Source organism: Capra hircus, chromosome 25 (assembly GCF_001704415.2).
Source record: "Capra hircus breed San Clemente chromosome 25, ASM170441v1, whole genome shotgun sequence".
Classification (NCBI taxonomy): Eukaryota; Metazoa; Chordata; class Mammalia; order Artiodactyla; family Bovidae; genus Capra; species Capra hircus.
In genome coordinates, this window is record NC_030832.1 from 12,850,979 (window position 1) to 12,874,011 (window position 23,033).

The window sequence follows — 23,033 nt, forward strand, 5'->3', positions numbered from 1 at the left end:
AAAGAAATGCCAGGGCTGATCTCCTTCAGAATGGACTGGTTGGATCTCCTTGCAGTCCAAGGGACTCTCAAGAGTCTTCTCCAACACCACAGTTCAAAAGCATCAGTTCTTCGGCGCTCAGCCTTCTTCATAATCCAACTCTCACATCCGTACATGACTACCGGAAAAACCATAGCCTTGACTAGACGGACCTTAGTCGGCAAAGTAATGTCTCTGCTTTTGAATATACTGTCTGGGTTGGTCATAACTTTTCTTCCAAGGAGTAAGCGTCTTTTAATTTCATGGTTGCAGTCACCATCTGCAGTGATTTTGGAGCCCCCAAAAATAAAGTCTGACACTGTTTCCACTGTTTCCCCATCTACTTCCGATGAAGTGATGGGACCGGATGCCATGATCTTCATTTTCTGAATGTTGAGCTTTAAGCCAACTTTGTCACTCTCCTCTTTCACTTTCATCAAGAGGCTTTTTAGTTCCTCTTCACTTTCTGCCATAAGGGTGGTGTCATCTGCATATCTGAGGTTGTTGATATTTCTCCCAGCGATCTTGATTCCAGCTTGTGTTTCTTCCAGTCCAGCGTTTCTCATGGTGTACTCTGCATAAAAGTTAAATAGCAGGGTGACAATATACAGCCTTGACGTACTCCTTTTCCTATTTGGAACCAGTCTGTTGTTCCATGTCCAGTTCTAACTGTTACTTCCTGACCTGAATACAGATTTCTCAAGAGGCAGGTCAGGTGGTCTGGTATTCCCATCTCTCTCAGAATTTGCCACAGTTTATCGTGATCCACACAGTCAAAATAGAAATAGATGTTTTTCTGGAACTCTCTTGCTTTTTCCATGATCCAGTGGATGTTAGCAATTTGATCTCTGGTTCCTCTGCCTTTTCTAAAACCAGCTTGAACATCAGGGAGTTCACGGTTCATGTATTGCTAAAGCCTGGCTTGGAGAATTTTGAGCATTACTTTACTAGCGTGTGAGATGAGTGCAATCGTGTGGTAGTTTGAACATTCTTTGGCATTGCCTTTCTTTGGGATTGGAATGAAAACTGACCTTTTCCAGTCCTGTGGCCACTGCTGAGTTTTCCACATTTGCTGGCATATTGAGTGCAGCACTTTCACAGCATCATCTTTCAGGATTTGAAATAGCTCCACTGGAATTCCATCACCTCCACTAGCTTTGTTCACAGTGATGCTTTCCAAGGCCCACTTGACTTCACATTCCAGGGTGTCTGGCTCTAGATTAGTGATCACACCATCATGATTATCTGGGTCGTGAAGATCTTTTTTGTACAGTTTTTCTTTTGTACAGGTGTATTCTTTCCACCTCTTAATATCTTCTACTTCTGTTAGGTCCATACCATTTCTGTCCTTCATCGAGCCCATCTTTGCATGAAATGTTCCCTTGGTATCTCTAATTTTCTTGAAGAGATCTCTAGTCTTTCCCATTCTGTTGTTTTTCTCTATTTCTTTGCATTGATCGCTGAGGAAGGCTTTCTTATCTCTTCTTGCTATTCTCTGGAACTCTGCATTCAGATGCTTATATCTTTCCTTTTCTCCTTGGCTTTTCGCCTCTCTTCTTTTCACAGCTATTTGTAAGGCCTCCTCAGACAGCCATTTTGCTTTTTTGTATTTCTTTTCCATGGGGATGGTCTTGATCCCTGTCTCCTGTACAATGTCATGAACCTCATTCCATAGTTCATCAGGCACTCTATTTATCAGATCTAGGCCCTTAAATCTATTTCTCACTTCTACTGTATAATTATAAGGGATTTGATTTGGGTCATACCTGAATGGTCTAGCGGTTTTCCCTACATTCTTCAATTTAAGTCTGAATTTGGTAATAAGGAGTTCATGATCTCAGCCACAGTCAGCTCCTGGTCTTGTTTTTGCTGACTGTATAGAGCTTCTCCATCTTTGGCTGCAAAGAATATAATCAATCTGATTTCGGTGTTGACCATCTGGTGATGTCCATGTGTAGAGTCTTCTCTTGTGTTGTTGGAAGAGGGTGTTTGCTATGACTGGTGCATTTTCTTGGCAAAACTCTTTTAGTCTTTGCCCTGCTTCATTCCGCATTCCAAGGCCAAATTTGCCTGTTACTCCAGGTGTTTCTTGACTTCCTACTTTTGCATTCCAGTCCCCTATAATGAAAAGGACATCTTTTTTTGGGTTTTAGCTCTAAAAGGTCTTGTAGGTCTTCATAAAACCATTCAACCTCAGCTACATAAATTATTCTGACCCTGTTTTTTTTTTTTTTTTAGTAGTGTACCTTTAGCGTCTTTCCACATTAGTATATAGAAAAGATTTATTACCAGATGCAGGATATACTATTGTGTGGCCTGTGCCATAGTTTATTGAAGTTAACGCCCGTTGATGGATAGTTGAATGTTTTCCAGTCTTGCAGTCACAGCCTGTGGTGAATAACGTTGTGCACATGTCAGTTCATATATGTGCAGTATCTGTGGGATAACTTTCCAGAAGTGGGATTGCTGGGTCCGTGAGCATTGCGTTTATACATTTTGATAAATGCTGCCCACCTTCAGGGTTGTACCATTTTGAACCCTTGCAGGTATCTGTCTCCGCAGCCTCTTGTAATAGGCTGATTACCAGCCTTTGGATTTGTATCAGTCCGATAAGGTGGAAAGTAACTCATTGTGGTTTTAATGTGCATTACTTTGATTATGAAGGAGGCTGAGCATCTTTTCACATGCTTAAAGCCTGTTTCTTTCTTTCTTGTTTTTTTTACTTTACAGTATTGTATTGGTTTTGCCATACATCAACGTGAATCCGCCATGAGTGTACATGTGTTCTCCATCCTGAACCCCCCTGCCACTCCCTCCCCATACCATCCCCCTGGGTCATTCCAGTGCACCAGCCCTGAGCACCCTGTATCATGCATCAAACCTGGACTGGTGATTCGTTTCACATATGATATTATACATGTTTCAATGCCATTCTCCCAAATCATCCCACCCTCGCCCTCTCCCACAAAGTCCAAAAGACTGTTCTATACATCTGTGTCTCTTTTGTTGTCTTGCATACAGGGTTATCGTTACCATCTTTCTAAATTCCATATATATGCGTTAGTATACTGTATTGATGTTTTTCTTTCTGGCTTACTTCACTCTGTATAATCGGCTCCAGTTTCATCCACCTCATTAGAACTGATTCAAATGTATTCTTTTTAAGGCTGTTTCTTTTCTATGAACTATTTGTTCATGCCCTTTGCACATTTTTCTTTTGAATTACTTTTTTTCTTAACAATTTCTAGGAATTTATAAATTAGACCTTTGTGATGCGAATTGCAGTTTCCTCAAGCTTGTCATTTTTCAAAAGTTTACTTTAATGTATTTTGGTATAGAGAAGGCTTTAAAGTTTTTTCTTTGAATTTTAAGCAGTTAATATTTTATGGATTTTGAGTCATGAAAAGGCCTCCAAGAATTTGGATTTCGCCCGTTTCTTTTCTTTAAGGATTTTTTCCCTTTATGGTTTCATTTTTACACTTAAATCTTTGATCCATTTAGAATGTATTCTGGTATTCAGGGGTGATATATAGATTCAGCTTTATCCATATCGCTACCACTAATTTTTAGCCATTTGTTTCAGAATAGAGTACACCTTCATTATAGTCCAGATTTCCAGATATATTGGGAGACCTCTCTGGGCTTTCTGGTCAGTTCCATTAAGTCTTTCTATTCCTGCACAAGTACACATTATTGGATTTATAAAACGTCTTAATGCCTTGTGAAACTAGTTTGTCCTGTTGCCCTTCATTTTCCTGGCCATTCTTGCTTGTTTATTTTTCCATGTGAACTTTAGAATCATTTGTCAGTTCCAGAAAAGAAAAACACACTTTAAAAAAGTTGAGATCATGTTAAATTTATAAACTAACATAGGGAGAATTGATATCTTTCTGATATTGAATTTTCCATTCCAAGACCATGATGTATTTTTTTCATTTGTTTGGTTTTACTCCTGACTCCTAGCACAAATTTTTCTCAAACAGGTTTTTCCCATTTCTTATTAAATTTTTTATATGTGTGTATATTTATGTGAATTGGAGAAGGAAATGGCAACCCACTCCAATATTCTTGCCTGGAGAATTCCATGGACAGAAGAGCCCAGTGGGCTACAGTCCATAGGATCACGAAGAGTCAGACACGACTAAGTGACTAATTTTCATTTCATATTTATACGTATGCCTAAATATACATATATGTATGTTTTTATACATACATATAAAGTCTTTATCTTTTGAAGATAATGAAGTCTTTATCTTTTCTAAGTGGTTTTGAGATGATATACCTTGAAATTCTAGTTAGTTTTTAACGGGCATTAAATTCTGCGGAATCACCTTATACTTTTTTTTTTGCCTGAAGAGAAAGAAAGCCTTGGAAGTCAGGCTTGCAGTTAAATTCTATAGCTGCATTTATGAGCTCAGTGGACATCTGGGGGTCTGTTTGACACCTCTGAGCCTCAGTTTCCTAATTAGTAAAAGGAACAATTCTGGCTTAGTAAGAATGTTCGGAGAATTAAGAAGAATGTGAAATTCGTCACTTAGTGCCTCTTCTACAAACGTCACTGCCAACAGCAGCGTGGATTGAGGTTGCTGTTCTCTTTTGTTTCTTCCTTTTTCCCCTCTCACCTGTAAAAGAGAAAGACATTGTGAAGAGAAGTAATAAAACAATACCAGACTTGAAATTAAAAGTAAGCTGTGATTCACTCCGAGCAGGATAATCAGTGTCCTTGAGAAAAGAACAAACTCAACCCAGCATTTGAGGCCCCTCGTGCCTCTCTCTCTGACCTTGCTGCTGGTTGCCCTCTCGGATGCTCCCTGACCAGAGGCTGCGTAGCCTTCCCCAAAGGCCCCACGTTTCCTATAATGCCATCCCTTCCACTTAGGATGTTTTGCTACCTAATTCTGCCAGTTCAAATACGTGCTGCCCCGCACCCAATAAAAAAGCAGGATCTGTCTCCTTGTGTCGCTCATCTGTCCTGTAGCTTAGCCGTGATAATCTGGAAGCTACGAGGAGAGAAACCGTCACGCCCACCAAAGAACGCAGAATACCTGGAAAGGAGCAGACACTCAGATGTTTTTAAATAAATAAAGAATAATTGATTTAGATCTTTCTTTGACTCGATGGACATGAGTTTGAGCAGGCTCCGGGAGTTGGTGAAGGACAGAGAAGCCTGGCGTGCTGCAGTCCATGGGGTTGCAAAGAGTCAGACACGACTGAGTGACTGAATTGAACCTGCCTTGTGTCATATGCCTGGGTAATTCTGTCACCCAGTACATTGTAAGCATGTTGAAGATAAGGATTATGCCATTTCTCAATAATTATAGTAATAATGTGGTGATAGAGGTGGTGAAAGGCAAACGGATTATATACAAGTAATAATAAAAGTGAAAACTAACGTTCATTGAACATTTTATTATGTCCCAGAAACTGTTTTAAAGTCTCTGATGTGGATAATCTAACATAACCCTCAGCCGGCTTAGGAGTTGAGTCTTACTAGGCACTTGGGGAAACCAAGGCGCACGGGCTTATGGACTTGCTCAGGAGCAGACAAGCAAGGAAGTGGTAGTGCTGAGACTCAGGCAGGTGTTCTTAATCAGGCAACCCAGCTTTTCACCTGCTGTGAGGTCGACTATAGTTAGGTATAGGTTCTTGAACCATTTAGGGAGTTATTCAATTCCACTTGAACCTACTCACTTTTCTGCCCAATCTTCCCATTTTAGTAACTTCTATTTTATTAATTCTGATTCCTCTCAGACTTGATGTTCTTTCTCTGACCACCCTGTCTGGCGTGCCGTAGATGTTGAATAAAAAGTAATTTTAACTTTTTTTTCTCTCTAGGTTCCCAGTAAAGGTGCTAAGAAAGAGAATATGAGACAGGAAAATAATTAAACATTTTTACTGAGGTAAGTTTTTTATGATTTAATTTTTTTAAGAAAATGTCTCTTATTTAAAAAAAGTTTCTCTCCATACCTGCTTTCTGAAGATACAAGAGGGAGATTGTTGTTTTAGGAGTGTGTCAGTTGATAGAACCTGGGGTTCTTAAGGTGGTTTCCAGAAATGTGGGCTTCTGATTAAGGTCATTTGGCTTCCTTACTTATTTGACTTGAATCTTTAATAAATTTCCGTTATCTCCTTGTTTTAAAGCCTGGTGCTGAGAAGGAGATCCACAGGTGAAAATCCGTAAGCTGTTTGGTGATTATACATACTTGCAACATTCAGTGAAAACTTTTGATTTTAAAGTAGGGAGTTGAAGGGATTTGAAGCCACTTGGTGAGATTGCAACACTTCATTTTCCTAAATGAAAATGTGTTGCTTTTTTTCTTGCAGTAGTGGGAAAAAACTTCCATCAATGACACCTAACTCCTGCCACCCAGAAATGACTGCCATTATTATTTTGATGAAACTCCATTTAGAAATTTATGAATGTATAACTGTTTACATATAAATGTTTAAGTAAATTGGTCTTTTATTTACTACAACAGTATTATTTTATGTATCTTTACACATGAATTGTAAAAGACATGTATAATCGTATACAGTCATTTTACTGACAATATTTGATTGTTTAGAGGCACCATACTTTAATTGAGTCATTCATTTGATGACTGTTTAGATGGTTTCCAGTGGATAATAGTGTGTCAAACAACCCCATACGTACATCATTATATGCTTGTTCATTTATCTTCTTTGAAGTATAACTACTGGGTCAAAGATGATATGCATTTTAAATATAGGTGCTTGTGGCTAAACTGCCCTCTGTAAATAAAGACCCCTCCCCAAATGAAATTCACCAGAGTCCTGTTTTCCACGCCCTTACCCACACTGAGTTTTGTTCGTGTGTTTAATGCTTACCCGTCCAATAAGGAAAAATGGTGTCTCTTGAGATAGCAGGGCTTTCCTGTTTTTACTTGCGTTTGTTTATTTGGGGCTGTGCTGGATCTCTGTTGCTGCACTCGGGCTTTTCTAGCAGGGGCTACTCTTCACTGCAGTGTGCGGGCTTCCCGGTGCAGTGGCTTGTCTTGTGGAGCACTGGCTCTAGGGGCCTGGACTTCAGTAGTTGTGGCATGTGTTATCTTCCCAGATCAGGGATTGAACCTGTGTCTCCTGCACTAGCAGGTGGATTCTTTGCCATTGAGCCACCAGGGAAGCAAGATAGCAGGGTTTCTGACTGGAGTAAACCTTTCATGTTTAAAGACATCTTTCATCTGATAGCCTTACTTACATAAAGAATTTCCTTATTAAAAACATACATGTGGTTCTTGTGTGTACATGAGATGCTCTTGGACTTTAAATGTGATGAAAATGTTAAAATATACTGAGTTCTTTGTTTTTAGCTCTGTTACCCTGATTGAAAGTGAAAGTCGCTCAGTCATGTCCAACTCTGCGACCCAGGCCAGAATACTGGAGTGGGTAGCCTTTCCCTTCTCCAGGGGATCTTCCCAACCCAGGGATCGAACCGAGGTCTCCTGCATTGCAGGCAGATTCTTTACCAGCTGAGCCACAAGGGAAGTCCAAGAATACTGGAGTAGGTAGCCTATCCCTTCTACAGGGGATCTTCCTGACTCAGGAACTGAACTGGGGTCTCCTGCATTGCAGGTGGATTCTTTACCAACTGAGCTATCAGGGAAGCCCCATTACCCTGATTAATTCAGTATAAATATTTTTAAATTGTTGTTCAGTCACTGAGTTGTGTCCGACTCTTTGTGACCCCATGGACTGCAGCACACCAATCTTCCCTGTCCTTCACTATCTCCTGGAGTTTGCTCAAGCTCATGTCCATTGAGTTGGTGATGCCATCCAACCATCTCATTCTCTGTCTTTCCTTCTGCCTTTAGTATTTCCTAGCATCAGGATCTTTTTCAGTGAGTTGGCTCTTCATATCAGGTGACTAAAGTATTGGAGCTTCAGCTACAGCGTCAGTCTTTCCAGTGAATATTCAGGGTTGATTTCCTTCAGGATTGACTGGTTTGATCTTCTTGCTGTCCAAGGGACTCTCAAGAGTCTTCTCCAGCATGACAGTTCAAAAGCATCAGTTCTTTGGCGCTCAGCCTTTATGATCCAACTCTCACATCTGTACATGACTATTGGATAAACTATAGCTCTGACTATATGGACCTTTGTCAGCAAAGTGATGTTTCTGCTTCTTAATATGCTATCTAGGTTTGTCATGGCTTTTTTTTCCCAAGGAGTAAGCATCTTTTAATTTTGTGGCTGCAGTCACCATCCACAGTGATTTGGAACCCAAGAAAATAAAACCTGCCACTATTTCCACTTTTTCTCCATCTGTTTGCCATGAAGTGATGCCATGATTTTAGTTTTTTGAGTGTTTAGTTTTAAGCCAGCTTTTTCACTCTCCTCTTTCACCCTCATCAGGAGTATTTAGTTCCTCTTTACTTTCTGCCATTACTGTCATCTGCATATCTGAAGTTGTTGATATTTCTCCCAGCAGTCTTGATTCTAGCTTGTGATTCATCCAACCCAGCATTTCACATGATGTACTTCAAATATAAGTTAAATAAGCAGTATGACAATATACAGCCTTGATGTTCTCCTTTTCCGATTTTGAACCAGTCTGTTGTTCATGTCTGGTTCTGACTGTTGCTTCTTGACCTGCATACAGGTTTCTCAAGAGGCAGGTCAGGTGGTCTTATGTTCCCATCTCTTTAAGAATTTTCCACTGTTGGCAACTAACTAATATTACTGAGTTAGGTGACTATGCATTCACATGTATACGTATGAATGCCGATGTTGAGTTTCATGTGTCCAGCGGATTTTGCTAGTTTCTGATATGAATATGAGCTCTAATTTTATGTTTGTTTTAGATTTTATTTCAAATAAAAGTTGCCTAAGGAAGGTCTCACATGAAACAAACATGTACTTTGTCATCGGCTTACTGTTTGTTTTTTGACTTAATTGAAAGCCAGTTAAAATTCATCTTTTTCCTTGATATAGAATGCATCTTCTTATAGATTGCCTTTCATGTGATGCTTTTCTTTTCACTCCAAGTTAACATGGTTGAGGCTTGGACCTAGTGTGTTTTATGCACCAGCTTACATCCAGCAACTACTGTGATACCTGGCATGTACATGGCAGACACTCAAATCATTTTTGTAGGAATTAATGATTGGTCAATATAATCATTGTTAAGTTAGAATTAAGATGCAAGTGAGATGTGCCTTCAATTTTAATTAAGAAATTTAATTTCTTGGAGAAGAAAACTAACACCTGTGATATTTCAGTTCAGTCACTCAGTTGTGTCCGACTCTTTGCGACCCCATGAATCGCAGCACACCAGGCCTCCCTGTCCATCACCAGCACCCGGAGTTCACGCAGACTCACGTCCATCGAGTCAGTGATGCCATCCAGCCATCTCATCCTCTGTCGTCCCCTTCTCCTCCTGCCCCCAGTCCCTCCCAGCATCAGAGTCTTTTCCAATGAGTCAACTCTTCGCATGAGGTGGCCAAAGTACTGGAGTTTCAGCTTTAGCAAAATTCCTTCCAAAGAAATGCCAGGGCTGATCTCCTTCAGGATGGACTGGTTGGATCTCCTTGCAGTCCAACGGACTCTCAAGAGTCTTCTCCAACACCACAGTTCAAAAGCATCAATTCTTCGGCGCTCAGCCTTCTTCACAGTCCAACTCTCACATCCATACATGACTACTGGAAAAACCATAGCCTTGACTAGATGGACCTTTGTTGGCAAAGTAGTATCTCTGCTTTTCAATATGCTATCTAGGTTGGTCATAACTTTTCTTCCAAGGAGTAAGCATCTTTTAATTTCATGGCTGCAGTCACCATCTGCAGTGATTTTGGAGCCCCAAAAAATAAAGTCTGACACTGTTTCCACTGTTTCCCCATCTATTTCCCATGGAGTGATGGGACCGGATGCCATGATCTTCGTTTTCTGAATGTTGAGCTTTAAGCCAACTTTGTCACTCTCCTGTTTCACTTTCATCAAGAGGCTTTTTAGTTCCTCTTCACTTTCTGCCATAAGGGTGGTGTCACCCTGAGGTAATTGATATTTCTCCTGGCAATCTTGATTCCAGCTTGTGCTTCTTCCAGCCCAGCGTTTCTCATGATGTACTCTACATAGAAGTTAAATAAGCAGGGTAGCAATATACAGCCTTGACGTACTCCTTTTCCTATTTGGAACCAGTCCGTTGTGTGCTGTTTAAATGCTCCTAAATCTAGGTGTATATAATTGTAGTGACATTTGCTACTGTAACCTCTTGTGATGTTTTGTTTGGACTGTTGATTTGGATTTTGTCCAATTTCTTCGCAGAATCACACATACAACTGCGTTTTAAATCTCCTTTTTTGTTTTTTGTTGCTGTTAAGGGGAAAGTAACTGTCTAAAATAGGTAAAGTACTTGATCTGTTATTTACAATATGTTTCATATTATACAGATGGGAATATCTTTCAGTTATTTGAAGACAAGGATAAAGTAAATTATAATGGAGAGAAATTGAGGTATATTTTAATTGTGTAGTCAAGCATTTGTTAAAAGTAAAAGTAGAGAAATGGATTGGCAGCCATTAAGAAGAATGTGTAAATCTTTGTCCAGTATCCTGCCTATTAGCGTTTCTGACTCACAACCAGTTTTTCACAGCCAAAATAAACAGAGAGAATGGAACAATTATCTAATAGATTTAGGCAATGTTGAGGATTCTTGTTTCATACACTTTGTTTCCACTGGAGTATGGGATTCTAAAGAATGCATGTGCTAGTTTTAATTAGTATTTTAGCAGCAGCTATTTGCATGTAAAATTTTTTTAATTTATTAAATAATCCCCTAGCAATTTTTATTTGTACTTTAACTTTCTTAGCAACTCCTTCCTTAATAAATCTAAAGTTATTAATAAATCTAGGCAGGCTTGAAAGGAAATTATTGAGTCATCATTTTGTAGGTCTAAATTATACTTTCTGGACTTTACCCTCTATCTTATTGTGGCTAATGGTATGATCTTGTATTTGTTTTCTAAAATAAGTGAAGTTCTATGTTCTTATATCTCTTTTCTCCAATCGTATAGGAAGTTCCTTATATTATAGCTTTCATTTCACTGATGACTTACTTTCTTTAATTGCATGCTTTAAAACCCTAATTCTAAAAATACTTCTGAAAAGTGAGGCATTACTAGTAGCAGTTAAACTGGAGTCTTAATTAAACTTAAGACTATCATTTATTTCTCCTCTGAGCTGCGTTTGTAAAAATTTTTATACTGTATTTAAACAGATTTTAAGACATTCTTATGCACTTAATGGGTTGGATTTTATGCATTTGCAACAGTTTCTTCCTATTTTAGGCATAAAGCTTAAAGTTTAGACTGGCAGTGTAAGTGGTTATTTGATTGGAAAGTTGGAAAGAAGAGAAGTTCTGTCTTCATATACAGGATTTGTGGTGGTAGAATATTCACATGAAACTATTTCACGGTCAGGGTGAGAGTACTGAACTGCAATAGGAGGGCAAAATAAGTGCTGATGTGTGGCATAGAGAACATCTCCCTAGCAAAGGCAACACTCGGCCTTCCTTCTGTAGCATGTACAGTGAGTTAGTCCCTCACGGAGGTTTCATTAAATTTAGAGTCTTAGGGGGAGAGTTTGGGGAAGAGGGGTAGAGAACAGAAGCTTTGGGCTACAAGTTCCATAAAGAACGTGGTGCTTGGTGGAGCTCCCCAGGGGTAGGCCTCTCCAGCCTTGGAGTGTCCCATCCCCCTTGAGACCCTGGACTGTTTGTGCTGTGATTAGAACTTGGTCTGGAGCTGGGCGGAGGGAGTCTACCATCTACCACTGCAGAGTCTCAGTTCACTTCAGTTCAGTCACTCGGTCCTGTCCGACTCTTTGTGACCGCATGGTCTCCCTGCAGAGTCTCTAAGTAGACTTCCGCCACGCCGCGTGTGAGGTAGTGGTGTGACGAGAAACGCGGGAATTTCACATGAGCTTTGCCTCTGTGCCTGTTTGTTCAGAGAGGACACCTAATTCATGGTGCGGGTTATGTTTGCGTCTGCTAAACCCAGTAAGTTTTGTTGTAAGTAGATTTCAGTCTGTTTTAATGTAACAAAGTTTTTTTGTCTGAATCTTCTGGCAGCCATCTCTCAAATGTTAATGGTAATAGCTGTCAGTAGGAAGGGTATCCGCCTACATCTCTTTTGCAGTGCTTGAAGCCATCCCACTTCCTTTTTCTTTTTCCTTAAGAACTGATTACTGACACTTGGGAATTATAATCAGATTTCATCAATCTTTATGGACAGGTTACCAATTATTGCACTGAAAAATAGGCATTTGTCTCTAATAGTAAGTGTTTCTCTTGCTATGTCTCTCTCAGTTCATTGCTTTTAAATACCTCTTGGGTGAATGAATGCTTTGTGTCATGCCCTGATTTAATACATTTAAAGCAGACTTTATTGATGGCTTTCTTACTTTCAGTTATATGGAAGGGGGAATAATTTAATAGAGACTTTTCATAGGATCTTTTGGTTGCTTAGATGTCCTTGGGGTAGTAAAGAATGACTGGTGTCAGTTACTTGTGTTGTGATACAAGCTCCAGAATCAATATTTGCATTGAAGAGTTGAGAGCAGTGAGGATTTTTATGGTGGGGATGTACATATTGAGCGTTGGCTGTACCTTCGGTGTGTATTGCTTCATTTTGTTCTCTAATGACTCTCAGAGGCTAGATTCAGTCACTCCAGTTTTGGAGAATAGAAGGCTTGGTTATGAGGTTTGTCCTTGGGCACTCAGCTAGTACATTAAAAACAAAACAGTAACTTGAATCCAGATCTCTCTGGCTTTTCTTGTCACAGTTCTTAGAGTGTTTCCATTATCGTAGATGAGTGAAATGTTGGGCGGAACGAAGATACAGCTGCTTTATCAGCGCCATTGCCCTCGTTCTTACCCTCCTCTCTGTTTCTAATGTTCTTCAGCATTAACTGGCGAATTTTAGGAGCCTGCCAAGGTGTCTGGCTCATTGTGTTCAATACAACATGGGCTTGTTTAATTTAGCAGTGCTCTGAGATGAAAGGTTTGTGACGGCCAAGTACAAACAGACCTTCTGTGGGATGTTAATTTTGTTATAGGAGAGAATGCTTGTTTTTCCTTGCTCTGTGTTAATAAAGAAGCTGGCACATTTTCTCATCAGTTAAAACGGACTTTGACTTGTTTAAATCTGTGTAATCAAAGGGAAGCGAGTGGTTCTGGTAAACATTTTTCTTTGTGCACTTTTTGGTTAGTTCCATTTTATACCTGCCAGCAAATTGCAGTTTGCATGCTCTTTTGTTCTTTTCTTCTTTTACTTTGAATTTGATTTTATGATTGGTCGCTGTGGGGATTTGGTGGTAGGAAAATAAATCATTTCCTCATTTGAACAGATTGTGCGTTTGTGTGTCTGTGTGTTTACGACAGGTTATCCTGTGGTAGGCAAAGTGATTCAGTCAGGCCCCTGCACAGAGGTGTCACTATATGATTTTGTGTAGCAATTTTTTTTCATAACATCTCTATTGACATGTAATTCACATACCACAAAGTTCATCCATTTAAAACATAAAATTCAGTAGATCTTTCTGTATTCACAGAGTTATGCACGGATCCCCAGTCTCATTCCAGACACTTTAATCACCCCAAAAAGAAACCCCAGACCTAGTAGCAGTCACTTTCCATTCTTCCCTGTCTTTAGTCTCTGGCAGCCACCGTTTCTACTTTGTGTGTCTCTGAATTCGGAGTATGTCATATAAATGGAATTATACAATACGTGTGACCTTTTGTGTCTGACTTCTTTCACTTAGCATGCTTTTGAGGTTCGTCTGTGTCATAGCATATATAAGAATTCATTCTTCTTTGTTGTTAAATGATATTCTACGGCATAGATAGATAACATTTTGTTTATTCATCCGTTGATGGCCACTTAGGTGGTTTCCAGGTTTTGGCTGTTGTGAATGCTGCTGAGAACATTCATGTCTAAGTTTTTTGGGTGGACATCTGCTGTCATTTCTCATGGATATATATCTAAGAGTAGAATTGCTGCCTCTCATGGTAACTCTATATTTAACTTTTTGAGGGATTGCCAAACTGTTTTCCAAAGTGGCTGTACTATTTTACGTTCCCATCAGCAGTGTTAGAGGATTCCATCCTGGCCAACACTTGTTATTTTTTGTTTTGTTTTTCATAGTAACCATCCCAGTGGGTGTGAAGTGGTCTCTCGTGGTAATTTTGATTTGCATTTTCCTTAATGGCTGCTGCTGCTGCCGCCAAGTCGCTTCAGTTGTGTCTGACTCTGTGCGACCCCTTAGATGGCAGCCCACCAGGCTCCCCTGTCGCTGGGATTCTCCAGGCAAGAACACTGGAGTGGGTTGCCATTTCCTTCTCCAATGCAGAAAAGTGAAAAGTGAAAGGGAAGTTGCTTAGTCGTGCCCGACTCTTAGCGACCCCATGGACTGCAGCCTACCAGGCTCGTTCGTCCATGGGATTTTCCAGGCAAGAGTACTGGAGTGGGGTGCCATCGCCTTCTCCGCCCTAATGGCGTTCAATATCTTTTCATGAACTTCTTGGTCACTTGTATATTTTTTAGAGAAATGCCTATTCACATTCTTTTCCCATTTAAAAAATGAGATTGTCTTTTTATTGTTGAGTTATTTTTGTGTATTCTAGATTTCTTTGTATATTTTAGATGCACCCCTCTGCCCTCCACATAGGGCTTTATCAGAGATATGAACTGTAAAATTTTCCTCCCTTCCTGTGGATTGTCTTCTCACTTTTTTAAAGAATGTTCTTTGAAGAAATTTTTTAATTTTTGAGTAGACCAACTTCTGTTTTTCTTTGGTTGCTTATGTTGTCTTGCCTCTGTTTGAAATTTTCTGCAAGTTAAAAAAAATATTGCACCTTATTTCTATACATCTGATTTTAAAAGTTGCTGCAAAATTAAATGGTCAGCTGTTAACTATATAATGGGTAGAGGTATTTAAACATCTTTCATATTTTCAAATATTCTCATCTAATACAAGGTGAGAAGACCAAGTTTCCTAACCTAAAACCCAATGTGCATTTTTTAAGTTAGAAATAATGTCTGTCAGTGTTCTGCCTAGCTCAGAATGCATGGGACATTCTGTGAACATTTTCAGTGTTTTGTATGTACTAAGCCCTTGACTAGGCTTAGGGATCCGGAGGTGAGTGGGCCATGGCTCTATCCTCAAAGAACTAAAGCTCACATGCCAAGCTAGAAGCATCCACAGACAGTGGAGACCCATGGAAGGGAGGAAGGAGTACTCTCCTGTATTTGGGTGAGAATGCCTCACTGAAGAGTGGACACTTGAAGCAGCTCTATTGAGATATAATTCATGTACCACGAAGTTCACCCATTTAAAGCATGCAACTCAGTAGATTTCAGTACATTCACAAGAGTTGTGCTCAATCCGAAAAGATGGGTGGCAATCAGAACTTTTTGTTAGGGTCTTTGATTTTCTCCTCCAGTTTCTTGCTACTGTATACACCGTGTCTAGACCAGGTATCTTGTAGCCACGGTATTTAGAATTCTTAGTGTAATAACATGTAGAAATGGATGTGATGACTTTGATGCCTAGAAGTGAACCTAAAGAAAACCACTTTACTTTCTTCAGGTTTTCCAAGTTTTCAGAAAGGAAAATATCCTGCTTACCAGTCAGTTCAGCATTGGGCGGGGAAGGGTGTGTGTCTCTCTCTAAGCTAAAGCCCACGTAATTCCATACAGTCAGAGCATAAAATGTGAGGCAAGGAGTAACAGGTGTGTGGCTGCAGAGGAAGACTGATTGTAGAGAGCTGGGTGTGTCCTGTTAAGGAGTTTAGATCTTGTCCCTGTTGATGCTGGAGCCACTCTCCAGCAGGGGGAGTGTGATGTAGTCACTCTGGCCCCTGTGTTATGGATGCTGCCTGCGGGGGCAGGACTGGAGACCAGAGTCCCATTAGGCTGTTGTGTTAGTCCAGTAAGTGAGGACCTGAACTAGGGTATTTGTGGCAGAGTTAGATAAGACTCAGGCTGAAAATGTTTAGGAGCTATCAGTCAGGAATCCTGGCTACAAGTAACAGAAATCCTCCTTAAGTTTAAACTATCTTAAGTTAAAAGAGAAATTAATCGGAAGGTTCTTGGAGAAGGCTGTAAAAGATATGAAATGCTGCAGAAACCAGAACAACCCAGGGACCTTGGGGATTGGAAGAGGTCTCATCATCACAGGGACTCTTTCTCCCAACTCTGGGCCCTTGGGCTTCTGCATAGGGCAGGGGCCGTCTTCATACTCTCTTGCCAAGAGGAAGAAAAAGCTCCTCTCTCCCAGCTCATTTTTAAAATCCCAAGGGCTCTCTTGGCTTTGAGTTTTTTGCCTTCACCAGGCATGGGCGTCTTTGAAAGCTGTCTACCACCATCACGTTGGGAGTTCCCAAAAAGAGGAAGGTTGTTGGGCAGAGCTGACCGTGCACACGTGCTCAGGGAGTCCTGAGCCGGAGGAGATCTGAGGAGGGAGAGTGCCTCCCTCTTGTGTGTCTCTGGTAGCCTGTGATGGCACCATTGCCATCGAGAATGCAGGTTCAGGGAGCAGGCAGACTGCAGTGCCGTGAGTTCAGTTTCAGACCCGCTTAGACTGGGACACGGAACTAATCACAACTTGTATGTTACATATATTTACGATTATTTGACTGGTTTGGCTTTCTTCACAGTTAAAAGTCTCATGAGGACAGGGACTATCTTGTTTTCTTCATTCTGAGCTTCTAGAGCCCAGCATAGTATACTTGACACATAACAGGTATTCAGTGAATATCTATGTGAATGATTCAGGTGAACACATTCAGCATGCAGCTGAATATACAGTTTGGATCTCAGTTGAGGACAGGAAATATAGTTTTGGGAGTTATCAATGTAGGGCTATGTAGTTAACATAGTGGCTAAGGGACTGTTATAAAAGACCTGAAATTTTCATGTCCAGATAATGAAATTATGCCTTTTTCCTTTGCCATGCCAAGTATTATCAGTAATTATCTACTGACAGTCCTGCTAATTAGTTTCTTAAATTTCGTGACTAAAATTGATTTGTGATAGGTAGGGAAATAAAGGTGATAAAGACAGGTTCTGTTTCCTTTTAAGAATAACTGACTCATAGGATGAAACCTTGGATATGATTTCAGATCACTCCTGTAAGCTCTCACAAAAGATGTTTATAAAACACTTGGAACAATACAGATTGTACTAAGAAAATGTGCTTTGATCAACTCTGGAGATACAAAGCAGGGAACTTAATAAATCAAGTCCTATTTGTGAATGGAAAGGACTGGAAGTTCACCTTAAAAGTAAGAACTGAGTTCATAGCAAGACCTAAATTTTATATTCTGAATAGCAGATGTTAACTTATTTTCATCTTTTATGTTAAAAAAAAAATTGCAGGTTTCAGATTTTGGCATCTTGAAATCTGACTCCTGATTCCTATCTCTTAATAGCTTTTGGAACACTAGTCTAGAAGTGGAATTTGACTTTGGTTTTTTACCCTTTAATTTTGAGGTGAATGTGCTGCCAGCTCTGTCTTTATATTCAAGAAAACCAAATCACAGGTAGCTTGGATATGGTATAATTTTTATTATTTAAATATTAGAAAAATAGGGTCTTATTTATCTAAAGTAGTAATGTTACGTGGATACTTGGGAAAGGTGTTTTTTTGGGTTTTGTGCTTTTTTTCATTTTAATGCATAAATAGAATTGTATTACTTTTATGGGCTAAATGCTCTCATCCTACCACCTTGTCATATGACAAGATATTATAGTAAATTGCATGTATTTTAAGTGTCTTTGTTTATTGCCTAGATTCCTTTCTTACCCTCCTAGTAGAAATGTGAGCCATATTCGTTTATTTAATTTTTCACCAAAGAACTTTAACTAAATTTGCCTGACTCCCAGTGCAGGCAAGTGTCTTTTAGCAAGTTAATTTAAAGGAGCATTTCTAAAAACTCAAATTGCATAGATTATAGCATTCCAGCTTTTTAAATTACTGTTAAGATACATGTTTAAAATATGACACTGATGATTTTCTTTTGGTTTATAGATTAATGCTTATTCTTTCAAATAGGTTCAACACATATCTGATAGACTAAGACTGTGTGCCTTCTGAATTTTACCAAGGCTCCTTCAAGACGGGGAAAGAGAATACATTTCAGATCTTAATGATAAAGTCAAAATTATGAGTTTGACTCCTGCATAAGCTAGTTAAGTTATAAATGGGAAAATCTCCATGCTGAGACCCCAGACCCCAGCAAACTGTATCCTTTTTGAAATCAGTTACAGAGCTGAAATGAAAGAAGGTTGATTTCTGGAGATACCCCTTATCAGCTCCTGGAGAAAAGAAAAACTTTAAATACCTCTAATATAGTTTAGCTTATTCTGTATTCTGAAATGATTTTTATCAAGAGGTTCTTACCTTTATTCTTTTCTAGTTAATTTTTCAGAGGTAGCATCATTGAAACTAGAAAAGTTTACAGCCTAGATGTCAGAGAGGGGTCCGTCAGCAGCCCTTACAGATGGTGGTGCACAGTGGCCCTTGAGGGAAGAGGCCTGGCCCTCTCATGCCCCCGGGCCCAGGACCCGTCAGGGCCACTCCTCTGCTGCGTCGCTTTCACGTGTGCCGTATCTCCACTCCTTAGTTCTTGGATTTTTTTGATGACTAATAAATATAATTTATCATATATGATAATATAACTTTGTCATATAATTTTATTACCATATCATTCATGATGAAAGTGAAAGACGAGAGTGAAAAAGTTGGCTTAAAACCCAACATTCAAAAAATGAAGATCATGGCATCTGGTCGCATCACTTCATGGGAAATAGATGGGGAAACAGTGGAAACAGTGAGAGACTTTGTTTTGGGGGGCTCCAAAATCACTGCAGATGGCGACTGCAGCCATGAAATTAAAAGACGCTTACTCCTTGGAAGAAAAACTATGACCAACCTCGACAGCATATTAAAAAGCAGAGACATTACTTTGCCAACAAAGATCCACCTAATCAAAGCTATGGTTTTTCCAGTAGTCATACCAGATGTGAGAGTTGGATTATAAAGAAAGCTGAGTGCCAAAGAATTGATGCTTTTGAACTGTGGTGTTGGAGAAGACTCTTGAGAGTCCCTTGGACTGCAAGGAGATCCAAGCAGTCCATCCTAAAGGAAATCAGTTCTGAATATTCATTGGAAGGACTGATGCTAAAGCTGAAATTCCAATACTTTGGCCACCTGATGCGAAGAACTGACTCATTGGAAAAGACCCTGATGCTGGGAAAGATTGAAGGCAGGAGGAGAAGGGGATGACAGAGGATGAGATGGTTGGATGGCATCACTGACTCAATGGGCCTAAGTTTGAGCAAGCTCCGGGAGTTGGTGATGGACAGGGAAGCCTGGCGTATTGCAGTCCATGGGGTTGCAAAGAGTCAGACACAACTGAGCGACTGAACTGAAAAATAATTATAAAAGGAGCATTAAATAATGGGGGAGAGGAACATCCAAATAGTTCACCTCTACCCAGATTTAGTCTAATTAAGGAAGGATTTGTCTGAGTTATGGAAAGTTTAAAACAATTGAAATGCATCTCTGATTAAGTGTGTGTAGAATTTAGGCTAATGTGTTGCCTAGCAGTTATAAAGACTGGTGATTGTAAATAATATATGCATACTCTGTATGTAAACTGACATTTCTAATGGACTTTAGCTGTGGTTTCTGTAGTTTAAGTAGCTGATGAATCTTGATTATGCTCTCAGTAAACAGTCTTTCTCACTAGACAGAGAATGCAGACACTTTTCAACCAGTGCTTGCTCCTGTGTTAGTCACGCGCGAATTTAATAAGTTTTATTCTGCATCTCAGAAGTAGTGAAATAGTGTGCAGAAATGCTCTTAAGGGTGGAAGTGTGTGGTTTGTAGGCTTCTTTTACAGATGTGTTGCCATGAAACGTATATAGAACAGCTCATCTTCAGATGGCAGTAGAGGTCTGGACTGGCCCTCACACACGCTCGAGGAGCTCCATTTGAAACCGTTGTTCAGGCTGTCGTGAATGAAAGGTCGAGTCTGGGGAGGAATGAAGGATATAAATTACTTGTCCGTATATCCTATTTGTTAATACTTTATACTGTATTATTTACTTATGTGAAAAACATGGGTGCAATTTTAAATGTTTGACACCACCATACACATGGTCAGAAGTAATAATCACACTGGCAGCTACTCTACCCCATAACTCTAAGGCAGTCTTTTCATCTTAGAGGAAAGACCTTGCCTGACTTGCCAAGATTATGATAACGAAGGGTACCCAAAAGCCAAAGCGAGGAAGAGTAATTATCCTATATACCTAGTCCTATCAACAGTGTTGTTCTCTCTTCCATGGTAAGACATAGTCCGATTAAAGTGAATTAGAGAATAATAACCACACTGAGAATAAACACCAAGTGCTCATGGTTTTAACAGTCCACGTTCTCAGACAGCTGTGGTCCCTGTGGGAGCCTGGCTGGGAGACTCACTGCTAAGGAGTTTAAGATTTCTTCTGTTCTGTTCATCATGGGGAATAGCTCAGTCATCTTGGGCAGGTTCTTAAAGTCCTTGATGCTCTACCAGTCTGTGGAATGCTTCATCACAGAATTGCCATGAGGGCAAGTGGAAGTGCTGCATCTGGAGTGGTTAGCACAGTGCCTGGCATGTTTTAAATCGTCAGTAGAAGTTAGGTGATGGACGTTAACAAGAGGGCAGTAATGGACGGAGGAGGTGGTGTGAAGAAGCATAGATTCGGCTCTCAGCTTTAGCGGAACTCCTGCGACAGGTGTCGTTTTACCTTTTTAATTAGAGTAAATATTGGAGGCAAGTTGAAAAAGCTTCATAATGAAAACTTTGTTTACTCTCAGCTGTTGAATGTCTCTCCTTTTTGGACATGTTTCCTACCCTTTTACTTAAAAATTCTTTATTTTCATATTTACAAATCTGAAAAACAGAAATGAAAAGTTAAAATTACAGAATATGCTGGTTAGTTTTTCGTCTTTCATTTTAATGGTTATTGCTTATCTACAGGAATGAAAATATTCACAGACTGTGCTCGCAGAACTTGTGGTCTGGAATGCCGTGGTTACCGAATATTCAGGAGCCACCAGGGAGGTCTATTTAGGAGATTAGCAGTGTTTAATGTGGATGTGAGTTTGGATATGATGTGTTTAGAACATGTGACAGAATCATTTTGTCAGTCAGAATTTACTAAAAGCTTATCACCTGATAAAATTGTTCCTTTGAGAACAGAAAACATGATAGTTCAAAGACAGCTTAAAATTTTTAGGAAAGGAATAACAGTTTCTAAAGGAATCTGAAGCACAGTACATCAACGGTTTTCTCTAACAAGGGATATTTATTGATTTTTTTTGTCCATTGCATGAGTTCATTGGATTCTTTTATTAAAAAAATCCTAAAAGAGGAGTACCACTGCACAAGAGAAAATATAGCATAGATTTTCAAATGGATGCCCTTGATAAGCTGTAAACTGTCGTACATATTAATAGCAAGAGGTGTGGACCTATTGATTTTTGTTTTTGATGAATAAATAAGCTTATATCTTCTGTCAGATGTAATTACCATCTTTGGTCCAATTGACATGGAATTCTCTAAAATCAGCAGAGGAGAATGTGCTATGGCATAGTATCTCATCTGATACTAACAGGGACCTGACTTAAAGTTGCCTAGTTGTTATAGATAGTTAATTAATTAATTATGGGTCTTGCTACATGTTTTTCACATCTTTTTATACTTCTAAACTGGCAGAATCTCTTAGAGATGACAAGTTCCACTCTGTGTTTGGAAGTACTTTTTTTTTTTTTTTTTTAACATTTGTCCTGAATTCACTTAGGTTTCAAAAGGTAGCTTTGTTCTGGAATTTTAAGCTGTGTCTAATTCTTTATTCATCTTATCACTGGCATTTATTATTTTAACTTTATATTAGAAGAGTAATCATCCTATTTCCATTGATATTCTTTAGTTGTATTATTTAAATGCAGTGACTAAAACCTTACAGACTGGATGCAGAATGGCTTTGTAATTTGCTGCTGACCATGCTGCCTGAAGCCCAGAGTGGACAACAGTGACAGACAGAGTACATGTGCAGTAAATGTTTATTTGAATTAATGAATTGCTCTAGGCTAGCTTGTGGTTATAATATTTTCAAAATTAAGTGACCAAGCATTCAGTACTGGTAGTTTAGCTAAACATTTGGGCTTTGTTTGAAGCCAATAAACAGACTGCCGAGTAATCCAGGGAGACCAGTCTGTTCACTTTTCCGTCCAATAGTAATTTACTTTTACAGTTGTGTTTATATAGAGTAAAGGTCAAAAGAAAAGATGTATTTGAGGCAGTTATATCAATTGCTTCATTACAATGAAAGATTTTCAATATGCTAATGAAAAAGGGGCAATTTAGAATGGATATTGTAAAATATAAGCAGTTATTTTTTCCCCAGTTTTATTGAGGCATAATTGACCTGCAGTAAATGGCATGCATTTAAAGTGTACAATTTAATCTGTTCTGACAAACACATACACCCTTGAAGCCATCACCACAGTGAGAACATCGACAGTACCCATGGTGGCAAAAGCTTCCTTGTGCTCTTGGTAAAGCCACCCTCACACCTTTCTGCTTGTATCTCCATGCAGCCACTGATCTGTTGCTGTAGATTAGTTTGCCTGTTCTGGGGTTTTATGTAAGTGGATTCATGTACTCTGTACTCATTTTTGCCTGGCTTCTTTCACTCAGTGTAACTATTTCAAGGTTCATTCATGTTGTTGAGTGTATCAGTAGTTTTTTCCTTTATTCCTGAGAAATACAGATACTCCACAGTTTGTGTATATATTCCCTGTTGATGGCCATTTGTGTGTTCCCAGCACAGACTATTATAAATAAAACTGATCTGAAAGTTTGTATACAAGTCTTTGTATGGACATATGCTTTCTTTTTTCTTAGGCAGATCCCTAGGAGTGGGGTGGCTCTATCCTGTGGTAGGTTATGT

At 39.4% G+C, this 23,033-nt stretch overlaps 1 protein-coding gene across 6 annotated transcripts in view; it reads left to right on the plus strand.

Annotated features, from left to right (window-relative positions):
* The window catches only part of MKL2 (MKL1/myocardin like 2), a 214,961-nt gene that overhangs the window by 5,270 nt on the left and 186,658 nt on the right, over positions 1 to 23,033 (plus strand). For all 6 annotated transcript variants that reach the window (XM_018040528.1, XM_018040529.1, XM_018040534.1 and 3 more), the window contains exon 2: positions 5,854 to 5,918. The gene's annotated coding sequence lies outside the window, so the exon portion shown is untranslated. The remainder of the gene's footprint in view (positions 1 to 5,853; positions 5,919 to 23,033) is intronic.